Below are 12637 nucleotides of genomic sequence, written 5' to 3' on the forward strand. Positions count from 1 at the left end.
TCATTGCAGTGGCTTCTCATTGCGGAGCATTGGCTCTAGGCATGCGGGCTTCAGTAGTTGCAGCATGGGGGCTCAGTACTTGCAGCATGCAGGCCCTAGATCACGTGGGCTTCAGTAGTTGTGGCTCACAGGCTTAGTTGCTCCGTGGCATGTGGGATTTTCCCGGACCAGGGCTCAAACCTGTGTCCCCTGCATTGGCAGGCGGATTCTTAACCACTGTGCCACCAGGGAAGCCCCTGGGCCAACATTTTAAGAGAACTTAAATCTTCTGGTTTCTGTTCATGGGCACACTCCTTCTTAAAGCCCCCAGTTGCCATGTAAGATATGTGACTACAATGAAGCTTCCATACTGTGAGCAAGCCCAAACTAACTACATGGAGAGAGAAGGTGGAGAAAGTTGTGTATCTTGAAGGGCAGGAGGTGGAGGGGAAAAAGAGAGAGGCAGAGACCCTGACAGCTTTCCAGCTCCTGTTCTTCTGAGTTATCCCAGCTGAGGTCCCAGGCATCATAGAGCAGAGATGAGCCATCTTCACTGTCCTGTCTGAATTCCTGACCCACAGAATCATGATGTATATAGTACCACTAATAAATTATGGCTTTGAGCTACTAAGTTTTGGGTTAGTTTGTTACACAGCAAGAGTTAACCAGAATGTTTAAAAATTCATGTTACTTTAAATGAATAATGGATAATGAATAAGGTTTTTTATGGAAAAGTTCCAACTGCCTATATTATATCTAAGACATCCGGTGTTCACAGTCAGAATAAATCTACATGTTGAATTTACATTACCCTAATTTTCTTCCTCTTAGCTGCTTCTGGAATTACAGGCCCAGAGTCTCAGGAAAAAATAACTATGCATTGGAAGTTATACTTTATGAATCAGCTTATTTTTGTGATGGCAAAAACAGCAGTGCCATTGTTGACAGATTAAACTGAAAAGCAGTTTAACTAAGGATAAGTGGCTAGAGTGGGGTCACCATGGTAGTGTTAGGATTTGAATTGACTGTTTCCAAATTCATTGTTTAGTTCAGAGAGCATATTGATTGACTATTGATTTATTTGTGACAAGTTAGATCAATGACCGTAGATGAGTTCAAAATAGCTACTATTATTCAATTGTTAGTCTTAAAAGGAAAATCAGATAGAAGACTTTGGGTTTCCTTTTTTGCACTGATCCCTGTTAACATCAATTAGACTGTGTCCTGCTATGATATTCTAATTTTTACAAAAGGAGAAAATGGATTGATTTCGAGGTTGATGTCTCTTAACATTTAAAAGGAAATACTTCCATTGAAAATATGAGCACCTTAACCATAGAATAAATGGCTTGACATTTGTGAGATCAAAGTAGTCAATACAAATATTGAAAAATAAATCATGAACGTTGCTATTTCTAAGTTCAATTTCAAAAACTTGAATATGTCATTAATATAATTTTCCTTCTACTTTCTCTTAAGGCAGCCTCTATCACAAGGAAGGAGTTGGCTGCTTTCCCTGGTACCCATGACTCTTGGATAGACTAACAGTCTCAGTTCTTCCCTACCTCCTCACTGGTTTAGTACCAAGTAGGAATCTCCCTTATAATGAGCAGGAATAACTTGGAGAGACAGATTTAGTCATGTATATTGATATGTTAAGTAAATATCAGACCCTCACAGGAGCATTCCAGGCAAGACTTTGTTCTCTCGTTTGAGTATCTTGACATTGGAAATGAAACAAAGCTTGGAATTCATTTATAGGGTCCACTCCCAAAGCATATTACTATGTCAAGTTGTTTGACACTCCTCCAATTAACAGGTAGAATCTCATTCCCCTCCCCTTAAATATGGGCTTCCCTTAGTCCTCCACTCTAAATGATATGGCACACTGGTAACACTGTGTGGAACTGTCCACTGTAGCTGTGCTAAAGTCAGGTGGCTCTAGGGGATGTGGCACAGCACATCACAGGTATTTGCCACACCCTCTGATCATGCCAGCCTGGGAGAACTTTTCAAAACACAAATCTGCTTTCAAAACACTCCCTTATTTTTTTATTGGGTTGTTTGTTTTTTTGTTATTGAGCTGCATGGGCTATTTGTATATTTTGGAGATTAATCCCTTGTCAGTCACTTCCTTCTAAATAGACATTTCTCCAAAGAAGACATATAGATAGCCAACGGGCACATGAAAAGATGCTCAACCTCACTAATAATTAGAGAAGTGCAAGTCAAAACTACATTTAGGTATCACCTCACACTGGTTAGAATGGCCATCATCAAAAAGTCTACAAATAATAAATGCTAGAGAGGGTGTGGAGGAAAGGAAACCCTTCTACACTGTTGGTGGGGATGTAAATTGGTACAACCACTATAGAGAACAGTATGGAGGTCCCTTAGAAAACTAAAAATAGAGCTACCATATGATCCAGCAATCCCACTCCTGGGCATATACCTGGAGAAAAACCATAATTCAAAAAGATACATGCGGGGCTTCCCTGGTGGCGCAGTGGTTGAGAGTCCGCCTGCCGATGCAGGAGACACGGGTTCGTGCCCCGGTCCAGGAAGATCCCACATGCCGCGGAGCGGCTGGGCCCGTGAGCCATGGCCACTGAGCCTGTGCGTCCAGAGCCTGTGCTCCGCAACAGGAGAGGCCACAACAGAGAGAGGTCCGCGTACCACAAAAAAAAAAAAAAAAAAAAAGATACATGCACCCCAATGTTCATTGCAACACTATTTACAATAGCCAAGACATGGAAGCAGCCTAAATGTCCATTGATAGATAAATGGATAAAGAAGATGTGGTATATATACACAATGGAATATTACTTAGCCATAAAAAAGAATGAAATAATGCCATTTGCAGCAACATGGATGGACTTAGAGGTTGTCATACTTAGTGAAGTAAGTCAGACAAAGACAAATATCATATAATACAGCTTATATGTGAAATCTAAAAAAATTGTACAAATGAACTTATTTACAAAAAAGCAATAGAGTCACAGATGTAGAAAACAATCTTATGGTTACCAGGGTGGAAAGGGGAGAAGAGATAAATTGGGAGATTGGGATTGACATATACACACTACTGTATATAAAATAGGTAACTAATAAGGAACTACTGTATAGCACAGGGAACTCTACTCAATACTCTGTAGTGACCTACATGGGAAAAGAATCTAAAAAAGAGTGGATGTATGTATAACTGATTCACTTTGCTGTACAGCAGAAACTAACACAACATTGTAAATCAACTATACTCCAACAAAAATTTAAAAAACACTCCCCTAATTTATATTCTTCAGTGGTTCCCCATTGCTCATAGAAAAAATACCCAAATCCTTACCATGGCTTTGCATGGTCTGGTCCTACCTATCTGTAGCTCTTCTGTACCATTCTCTTCACTCTCTGCCCTCCAGCAAATTGGTAGTGTTTCATTTCCCCCAAAAGCCATAAGGCCTTTGCACATGTGGTTCACTTTGCCTGGAATGCTTAGCCCTCACCTATCTCCAAGCCAGTGCAATACCTCTTACTCATTACCGTACACCCATATCAGTTCCATCACTTCCTTGGGGGAGCCTTCCCTGGTCCTTCAGACTGGATCAGGCTCCTCTGAAAGCTTATTTTATTTTGTGATTATGTATTCCTTTAGGGGTTCATTTGATTGTCTGTCTCCCACACAAGACTAAAGCCTCAAGAGGACTGAGATCATGTTTCACATTGAATAGCTGGAATATAGAAGGTGAGTGTGTGTGTGTGTGTGTGTGTGTGTGTACCCGTGTGTGTGCAGGTGTGCATGCTCGAGGTTAGATGCAAAAACATTTGAAGCATTTGTATTCTTTGGGTTCTAGGGATCTTTTCAAAAACCTGAATTCACCAAATTTTCTACTCAAGAATGTACGTCTTTGAGGAGCATCTGCTATTTTTCCTCCACTCCAGGGTCATCTTTGGCTTTAGACCACCCCCCCTCCTCTGAAGGAGATGTAATGGAGGAGGAAGTGATGGGGTCAGTGCAAAACAAACCCAATGTTAATCTCCCAAAGGAGGGATCCTCTTTCAGTCATTGGCTGCCTGAAGAAAGAGTCTCTTGTTCCTGCCTGCTACAGTGAACAGGCCTGAAGGATATGTATACTTTCTTTTTGCCCCAGGATTGTGGGGGAAAAAAAAATGTATATTTAGTTGCCAGAGTGGTCCAGACTTCCCACTGTGTTTGGAAACTGGAAATTTGGCTGGATAAAATGGGAGTAGAAAGAAACTCAATATTTCATATTTTCAGAGTTTAATGGCAATAAAGACCCTGTGATAGCCCCCATTTGGGGGTGATTAAGAACAGGGATTGAATATAAATCCAGGGAATTATCTGGGTTCTTTGTGAGGACTGATGAGGCCACATTTGGAATACTATGCACAGTTCCAGTCACCTTATTATAAAAGGATATTATAGAAATGGAGACGGTACAACAGAGGGCAAAGAGAGCCACCTGGGGATTTAAGGATCTTAGCTATCAGAGTGGTATTCTTTGGCAAAGAAGAGATTAAGTGGGAACTCATTAAAGTATAGACAATTCTGAAGGGAATGAAGAGGATAATTGTTTCAAGGCTGTTTGAGTTAGTGTCAAATACAAGAACAAGGAGTTAGTAACTTAAGCTAAGAAAGTGAATCCAGACAGGCATTTTCTGAATCGAGTGTAAACTATATAAAACAAAGGACTGAGGATGATAAAAATAAGAGACAGCTTTTTCAGAGAAGGAAACATAATTTTTTCCAATTTGGTTCATCTGCATTAAATAATGAAGAGTGATGTTTTTTTCTTTTCCACTTTGAACAATTATATCTTATCAGCAGTGTTAAAATTAAAAAGGGTTAGAGTGGCTATTTGTAAGTTTAAAGCATCTAAAGGGGATGTTGCTAACTCTAGGGAAAGAACATATGTTTAATAGCCTCTTGGCTTTTCTCTGCCTCAAAATGTCATAGCTTTCTGACCTGAAACTACCACCATTCCACATTACCATTCAGAGTTTTGTGCCATTGACCAGTCCTGATGAAATTCTAAATTTGTTCAGCCTTTAACATACCCAAAACAATGATTTCCAGTGTGATAAATACTATTTTACTTAGGCAAAAACTTTGGGCAAGGAAGAGGGGAATAACTACATAGTATATTAAAATATTGACTGTAAGTGGTGGTTTGTTTTATGCTGATCTTAAGAAACGTGCTGCTGTTCAGATGGCATTTATGAAGCACCAGCTACGTGCTAGGCACTGGGGAAGATTCAGTGACTGCACATAAGGTGCCTGATAGGTATTTGCTGAACGGACACCATCCCTGTCCCCAGTGAACATGCATGATATAATGACATTGGTACCAAAAGGGAGGGAGTAGCAGTGTAGTGGAGAACAGAGGAGGGACCTTTTGAGCCATAGATAACAAGGAGTGATCAAGAGACAGGCTTTGGGGGTCAGTTTGAAACCCTCCTCCATTGCTAGCTGTGTCATCTTGGCAAGTCATTTCTCTGAGCCTCAGTTTCTTCATCTGTAAAATGAGGATGGTAGGAAACCCCTTCGGTGTTGGAGTGAAGGTTAAAGTGAATTGACGTATGTAAATTTCACATTGCTAGTACCTAGTGGGCACTCAAAAATGGCAGCTACAATTATGAGGCTGAAGGAAGAGAACGGACAAAGGTCACACAGTAGGAAGCAGATCTATCTTGGGTGGGTTTATGAGTGGAAGAAGTATGTTACTTTAATTCTCTAAACTTCTGTTTCTTCATCTGTAAAATGGGGATGATAATAGTACCTCTCTTGTAGTGTTATCGTATGCAGTATGAAGTGCTTAGCACAGTGACTTGTGGTTAGTAAGTACTCAGTAAGTACTGTTACTGCCCTAACCTGCTTCAATGAGAAACCAAGCCCTATGTTAAACTAGCTTTACCCTCCCCAACTCCTTTATTAAAAGTGACTGGAAAAGGAACTAGCTTTTTCGCCCTCACTAGCCTTACTGCCATTCTCCTTATATGTTACTAAATAAACAATGAAGTTTTCCTGAAGGAAGTCTCAGCGTGTCTCATTTGTGGAGTACATTAAAATTAAGTAGCACAGACTTACATGTCACCATATAACCAGTAACAATTTGTAGGAGAAAAGCTGTTTGTTTTACTTGTTTTATTCCTACAGAGTAAAATTCTAGCACTGATGTTCTGGCAGGAAAGCATGATACTCAAACCCTTCATGAAGCCAGGGTTTTATTTTTTATTATGGAAAATTTCAAATATATACAAAAGTGGAGAAACTAGTATAATAAATCACCATGTACCCATCTTGCAGCTTCAATAGTTAGCACCTGACCAATCTTGTTTTCCTAGGCATCTCTTCCACAACCCCTTTTCAACCGTGTTTTTTTTTTAAATGACGAATAAGATATTTTCTCTTGTAAATACTTCAATATGCACCTCTAAAAAAAATAAGGACCTTTTTTTTAACATAAATGGCCACAATACCATCATCACACCTAAAAAAGTAACAATTCCTTAATATCATCATGTATCTAAACAGTATTCAGGTTTTTCCAGTTGTGTCATAACTTCTTTGCAGTTGGCTTGTTGTTATTCAGAATCCAAGCAAGTTACATACTCTGCATTTTGTTGATATGCCTCTAAAGAATTTTTAAATTTCTGGGTCTTCTCCTTTTAATTTTTTGCTGTTTATTTATTGAAGAAATCAGATAATTTTTCTATAAAATAAAATTATTATTAATAAAGTAAAATTTTATTTCCTATAAACTATACCATATTCTGGACCTTTCTAAATGCATTCCCATAGTTGGACACATTCTTCTGTTCTCTGTATATTCTATAGTAAAATCTAGAGCCTTAATCAGGTATAGGCTTTATTTTATTTTGTTTTATTTATTTTATTTATTTAATTTTTTTAACATCTTTATTGGAGTATAATTTCTTTACAATGGTGTGTTAGTTTCTGCTGTATAACAAAGTGAATCAGCTATATAGGCTTTATTTTCATTTATCTTTTTCTGTCAAGACTACTTCATTGAGCATAACGACATGTGGGTTTCATTGTTGCATTACATAAGGAGGCACATAGTGTCCCATTGTCTCTCTTTTTGTGGTTTTACAACTGACCAGTAGGTTGAGGGGCTGTTAGCCTGATTCATCATATAAAGTTTCCCGTTGGCCTTTCACCTAATGGTGACGTTATCAATTTTTTTGTCTTTATGCACTTATGCATTTTTATATATTTGATGTATTTTAATACATTATACTTGTTATCCTTTTTAATGCTCAGATTCTTTCACCTTTGGGCAGTGGGAGTGCCTTCAAGTTGGCTCTTGTGTCTTTTGACATGACCTTGGTTGTCTCTGAGAGCTTTCTTGCTGTCTGGTACGACAAGGTATTCCAGGCTCACCTTGCATAATCCTGGCATCAATCACTTCTCCAAGGAGCACTGATTCCTTTTAGTAAGAAATTGTATTAAAGACTGTAATCTGGGCACTAGGTCGCTCAATGCTGCTGGGCTGGACATTGTTTCTGGCAGACTAGGTTTTAAGTGCCTGCAAAAGCCAACAACTGGAAAGCTGTAGTACAAGTTACCCAAGTAACTGATTTGTTCTTCCAGTAAAATCAGATTTTGAATGTTGTCAGAATATCTGAGGACTACTTAATTTCTCTAAACTGACAGTGAGATTATAAAACGTTGAAAGGGATGATAAGTTACCCAGGAGACGTGAAGAACACACTAGATTGGGGGCTCTAGGGTCAGAATTGAGGTGGAAGGCAAGTGAGGGTCCTAGGAAGTAGAGGGCAGAAAGAAGGACCTGGAGTGCTTGGCCAGCTGTGGGTGCTGTTAAGCAGGACCAGCCCTACAGCACGGGTGGTGTGGCACATGTTTATTTTATGGCTTTATATGGCCCCAAACACCTCTCCCTTCCAGCCATGACTTCCCTAGCCTCGTATTCTACTCTTGTTTTTTTTCTCTTTTCCAAATGTCTTTTATTTTGTTTAGTTTACTGTATAACCATCTGCCTTAACCTGTCTGCAGCATCTGACACAGGTGGTCATTCTCTTCTACTTGGTGCACTGTTTTCCACTTGCTCCCAGACACCACGTTCTTGGTTTTCCTCCTGTTTCTCTACCTGCTCCTCAGCCTCTTTTGGTGACTCCTTCTCATTCCAATTCCACTCTTAGAATCACTTTAGACCAGTGGGTCTCCACACTGATCTTCAGCAAAATTTTGACCAATCTACAGCACAACAAAATAAATAATGAAAATCATGTATTTGCCAACCGTGCTATCTTTACAAAGTATCCTTCAAACTTCATTCTGAAAGTATGTGTTTCCTATCAGGGAAAGCCTTTTTTGGCTGTTGTTAAATGTCCTTTCTCATACGAAGTTATGGTGTTGATAGATGGTGATTTTTGATGTTTTTATTAGGTTACCAAATCTTTGTCTGTTTCACAAGTCTGTCTTCTGAAATATGAATGGTCTGTGAAATCCAAAATTGTGGGACTCACCAGAGCCCCTATCTGAAATGCTTCTGCCACCTGAGAAAGAAAGGGGTATGATGGTTGGAGAAGGCGAAGATGAATTTCTCCTCAGGTTTGAGAAGACAAATACGTGTACGTGTGTGGAGAAGGGAGGGTGAAGGTGAAAGAGAGCGGTGGGCTTGGGAAGGGGTTAGGTGAATGGAACAGGAGGCAGCAAAGCGTCCTAATCAGAAAAGCAGGCCCAGGAGGGGCCCCTTGGGGCAAGCTAACCACCTCAGGCTGCCTCCCATCAGTCTAATTCAGCTGAAAAGCATTTACTGGGAACCTAAGAGTGGGGGAGACCTAAGCACAGAGGTTGAAAACGAATGTGACACAGCCCCACCCTTGAGGAAGTCTCATAGCTGCTGTGAGAGTCCGCGTGATTGGGCCAGCGGCTAGGAAACCAAGGTCCTTAGGACAGGACGGGCCCTTCCTCCCCTCCCCTCCATTTCTGCGGCCCATTCTCCAGTCCTCTCCCACCAGCCCCACCCCAGAGAGAACAGAGCTGTATTAATTTGGGCATAAAGTGAGTAAAAAGACAAAACAAAACTTTTATTTATTTATTTTTTTGCGGTACGCGGGCCTCTCACTGTTGTGGCCTCTCCCGTCGCGGAGCACAGGCTCCGGATGCGCAGGCTCAGCGGCCACGGCTCACAGGCGCTTCTCGGCGGCATGTGGGATCCTCCCGGACCGGGGCACGGAACCCGTGTCTCCTGCATCGGCAAGCGGACTCGCAACCACTGCGCCAGCAGGGAAGCCCCAAGACAAAACTTTTAAAACAGCTTTACTATCCTGCATGTTATCGCAGAGGCTCTGTTCTCAGGTGGGAGCAGTTAGGCATTGGGATCACACAGCTGTGGCCCATACCCTTCCGGGTCTCACAGATTGCTGGTGGGCTTGACACATGAAAGGCAGACACAAGGGCTCAAGAAATGAGCGGAGATGGATCATGGGATGTTGGTGGGATGAGGGGGAGGGCGCTACGTGCAGAGTCAGTCAGCTTGGACCACGGAGAGTTTGTCTCACAGAAGGCCAGCCTCCAGAGGTGTGAAGCCCTCCTCACCCTCCTCAAGCCTCTGACCTCGCCACCTGCCCTGCTCTGGGCACAAGGCTGCCTCCCCAGCCTTGCGCGGGGCCTGGCCTCCCTGCCTCCTGCCCTCCAGGACGCGCCAGTGCCTCCCTGGCCCTCGGCCCTCGTGGTGGTGCTTCCCGGTGTCTGCCGGCAGGTAGGATCTGCCCCGACCACTCAAGGACATTCTGTGCCAGTGCGGGGCGGGTGGGGGGGGGGGAGTGAGTAGGGGGTGCTGGAACGCTCACTCCCCTGGAAGCGGGAGGTGCTGTATAAACACGCACCCTGCCTTGCCTGAGCAGGACAATTCTGAGGCGAGTGTTTGCGCCACTTCCCAGGGGTCCCTGAGGGATTCAGCTCTGGTTGATGCTACTTGATGACGCCTTTTCCCTGTATCATTCCCCACTGCCTGTCTCTGTAGAGTGTCCTCTTCTAGTCATTTCATATAAATGAAATCATATAATATGTGGTCTTTTGTGACTGGCTTCTTTCACTTAGCATAAACATAAGGTTTATTCATGTTGTAGTGGGTGTCAGCCTGCCATTCCTTTTTATGGTCAAATAGTAATTCATGGTATGGATAGACCACATTTTATTCATGAATTTGTCAGCTGATGGACTTTGGGATGTCCATTTGAATAATGCTGCTATAAACATTCATGTACAAGTTTTTGTGTGGACCTATGTTTTCATTTCTCTAGGGTGTGTATTTTAGAGTGGAATTACTAGGTCATATGGCAGCTCTATGTTTAACATTTTGAGGAACTACCAGACTGTTTTCTACAGAGGCTACATCATTTTACATTCCCACCAGCCATGTATGGAAGTCCCAATTTCTCCATATCCTTGCCAACACTTGTTATTATCTGTCTTTTTTATTCTAGCCCTCCTAGTGGGTACCTCGTGATTTTGATTTGCATATCCCTAATGGCTAAGGATGAACATCTTCTCATGTGCTTGTTGGCTGTTTGCCTGTCTTCTTTGGAGACATGCCCTTTGCCCATGGGCTCGTTTAGTAAATGTTGGTGTTACTCTGGGCTCAGTGTTGACCCCCTTTTCTCTTCTCATGCACATTTACACTAATGCCCACTCCTTATTCATTTTCTATTCATTTATTCAATCATAATTTATTCAACAAACATTTATTAAGCTCCTAAAATGTGCTGGGACTGTGCTCAATGTTGAAGCCAAATAGCCAAGAATAAACAGATGAAGTCCTTCCCAATGAGAAGCTTGCATTCTTAGAAGGGATGAATATATTAAATAAAGAAGCAGATAAGTAAGATCATGTATGACAGTGGAAGAGCTATGACATTAATATGATAGAGTGATGAAAAGAGTAATGGTGGTTGGGCAAGGGGAGTGGGCATTACTTTAGACTGGGGGATTGGGGAAGGCCTCTCTTAGCAGGTGATAGTTGAGCTGAGACCTTCATGATAAGAAAAAGCAAACCATCAGAAGGGAGGGGCATCCCAGGCTGAGAGAAGCAAGTGAGAGGAAGGAGCTCTGTGTGTTCAGGAAGTGAGAAGACTGATGTAGCTGGAACATCATGAACTAAGAGGAAAATGGCAGGAGGTGAAGTCAGAGAGGCCGGCAGGAACTTCCTTTTGAAGGACAGTCAAGAAAAAGTTTTCTAGACCTGGGACTCCTGGGATTATGCCTGATATGGTTTTGGAGGGAACAGTCAATAAACCACAGGCATATAGGTTGCTTCAGAATTTAAAAAAACACTTCTCTGTGCCTCCTCCGCATCCTAATTATCACTCTTCCCACATAGAAGCAGAAAGATGCTATACCCGAGAACAGCTAGTAAATGAAAAACTGGCGTGAACCGTTACTTTGTTTAAAATAGAAAAATAAAACCCAAACCAGCACTACAGGGTGACAGTTTATGGTGTTGGAAATGTCTTCAGAAGTCTTTTTAGAGTTTTGTGACAAAAGTTTATGGAAGGTGTAAAATTCTTATAATGCCAGTGTTTTATGAACAGTGCAGTTGGCGACTCCTTTTAGCTTGATCCCCGCTTTCAGGGAATGTAGATTTTCCTTCATTTATTCATATTATTTCCAGTCCATCAAAAATAGACAAGATATAACAGGACAGTCCATTTGTACCATTCTTTTTGGAAATAATTGCTAGAAGCACTTTACGGTTGTCAAAGCCCCACCAGTGTGACTCCCGGGCGGTCCTCTGTGTGAAAAAGCACATGCTTCCCACTCATCTTTGTATTCCTCTCCCATTTCCACCACCGGGAGGATAACCAGGCTGGGAGAAGCAGCCCTTTAAAATTCAGTGCGACGCAAAGGGCAAGAAGAGGGGTGAAAATGATCTATGCAGAGCCCCCCAAAGAAAAGGGGAGCAGGGACTCCCTCTGTTTAAGAATGAGCTTTATGAAGGAGTCAGGGAAAGCTCAGGTTTACCAGATATGCAGAACCATATGCATGCATTAATTAAAGGAATGTGAAGGAGGAGGAGGGTATCTGAGAAAATAACAAAGCTGCAGTGTATGCATGCAATGATTTTTCATTCTGTTTCGCTTCAGCTCTGCCCCTGCAACAGAGGATCTAATCAATCTGCCGGCTATTAAGTTTGTTAATTGATAATGCATACTAATTAGGCTGTGCGCAGTTACTTAAGAGACTTTGCTAAGGTGATTGTAGGCACAAGTCCAAATGGAGTTTAAAGTATTCTGTGTGAGGTTAAAACCCATCAACCAGAATAGATGGATTTTATATTATAACAGAAGGCACAATGTACCCATAAGTATTTAATGTATTGCACAGTTATCCATTATTACGTATTTTAACTCTACAAAATAATTAAAAGTGTAAAAACAGCTACTAAAAACTATAACTAAATCACATCGGTGAGGGTGTGAAGAAGTGTCGGAGAGTACTATTTTCTCATCAAAGTAAATGTTTAATTTTCTCATTTATATTAGGGAACAGTCAGGGTTAGCAGGGGAGGAGGCTTTGTGAGAAGCAGGACTTATTGAACTGTGCGGACACCAGAGGCACTGAACAGCCTCAAATGTCAGGTTGTGATGCCCATTT

This window comes from Leucopleurus acutus (assembly GCF_964270905.1).
Source record: "Leucopleurus acutus genome assembly, chromosome: 3".
In the NCBI taxonomy this organism is placed as follows: domain Eukaryota; kingdom Metazoa; phylum Chordata; class Mammalia; order Artiodactyla; family Delphinidae; genus Leucopleurus; species Leucopleurus acutus.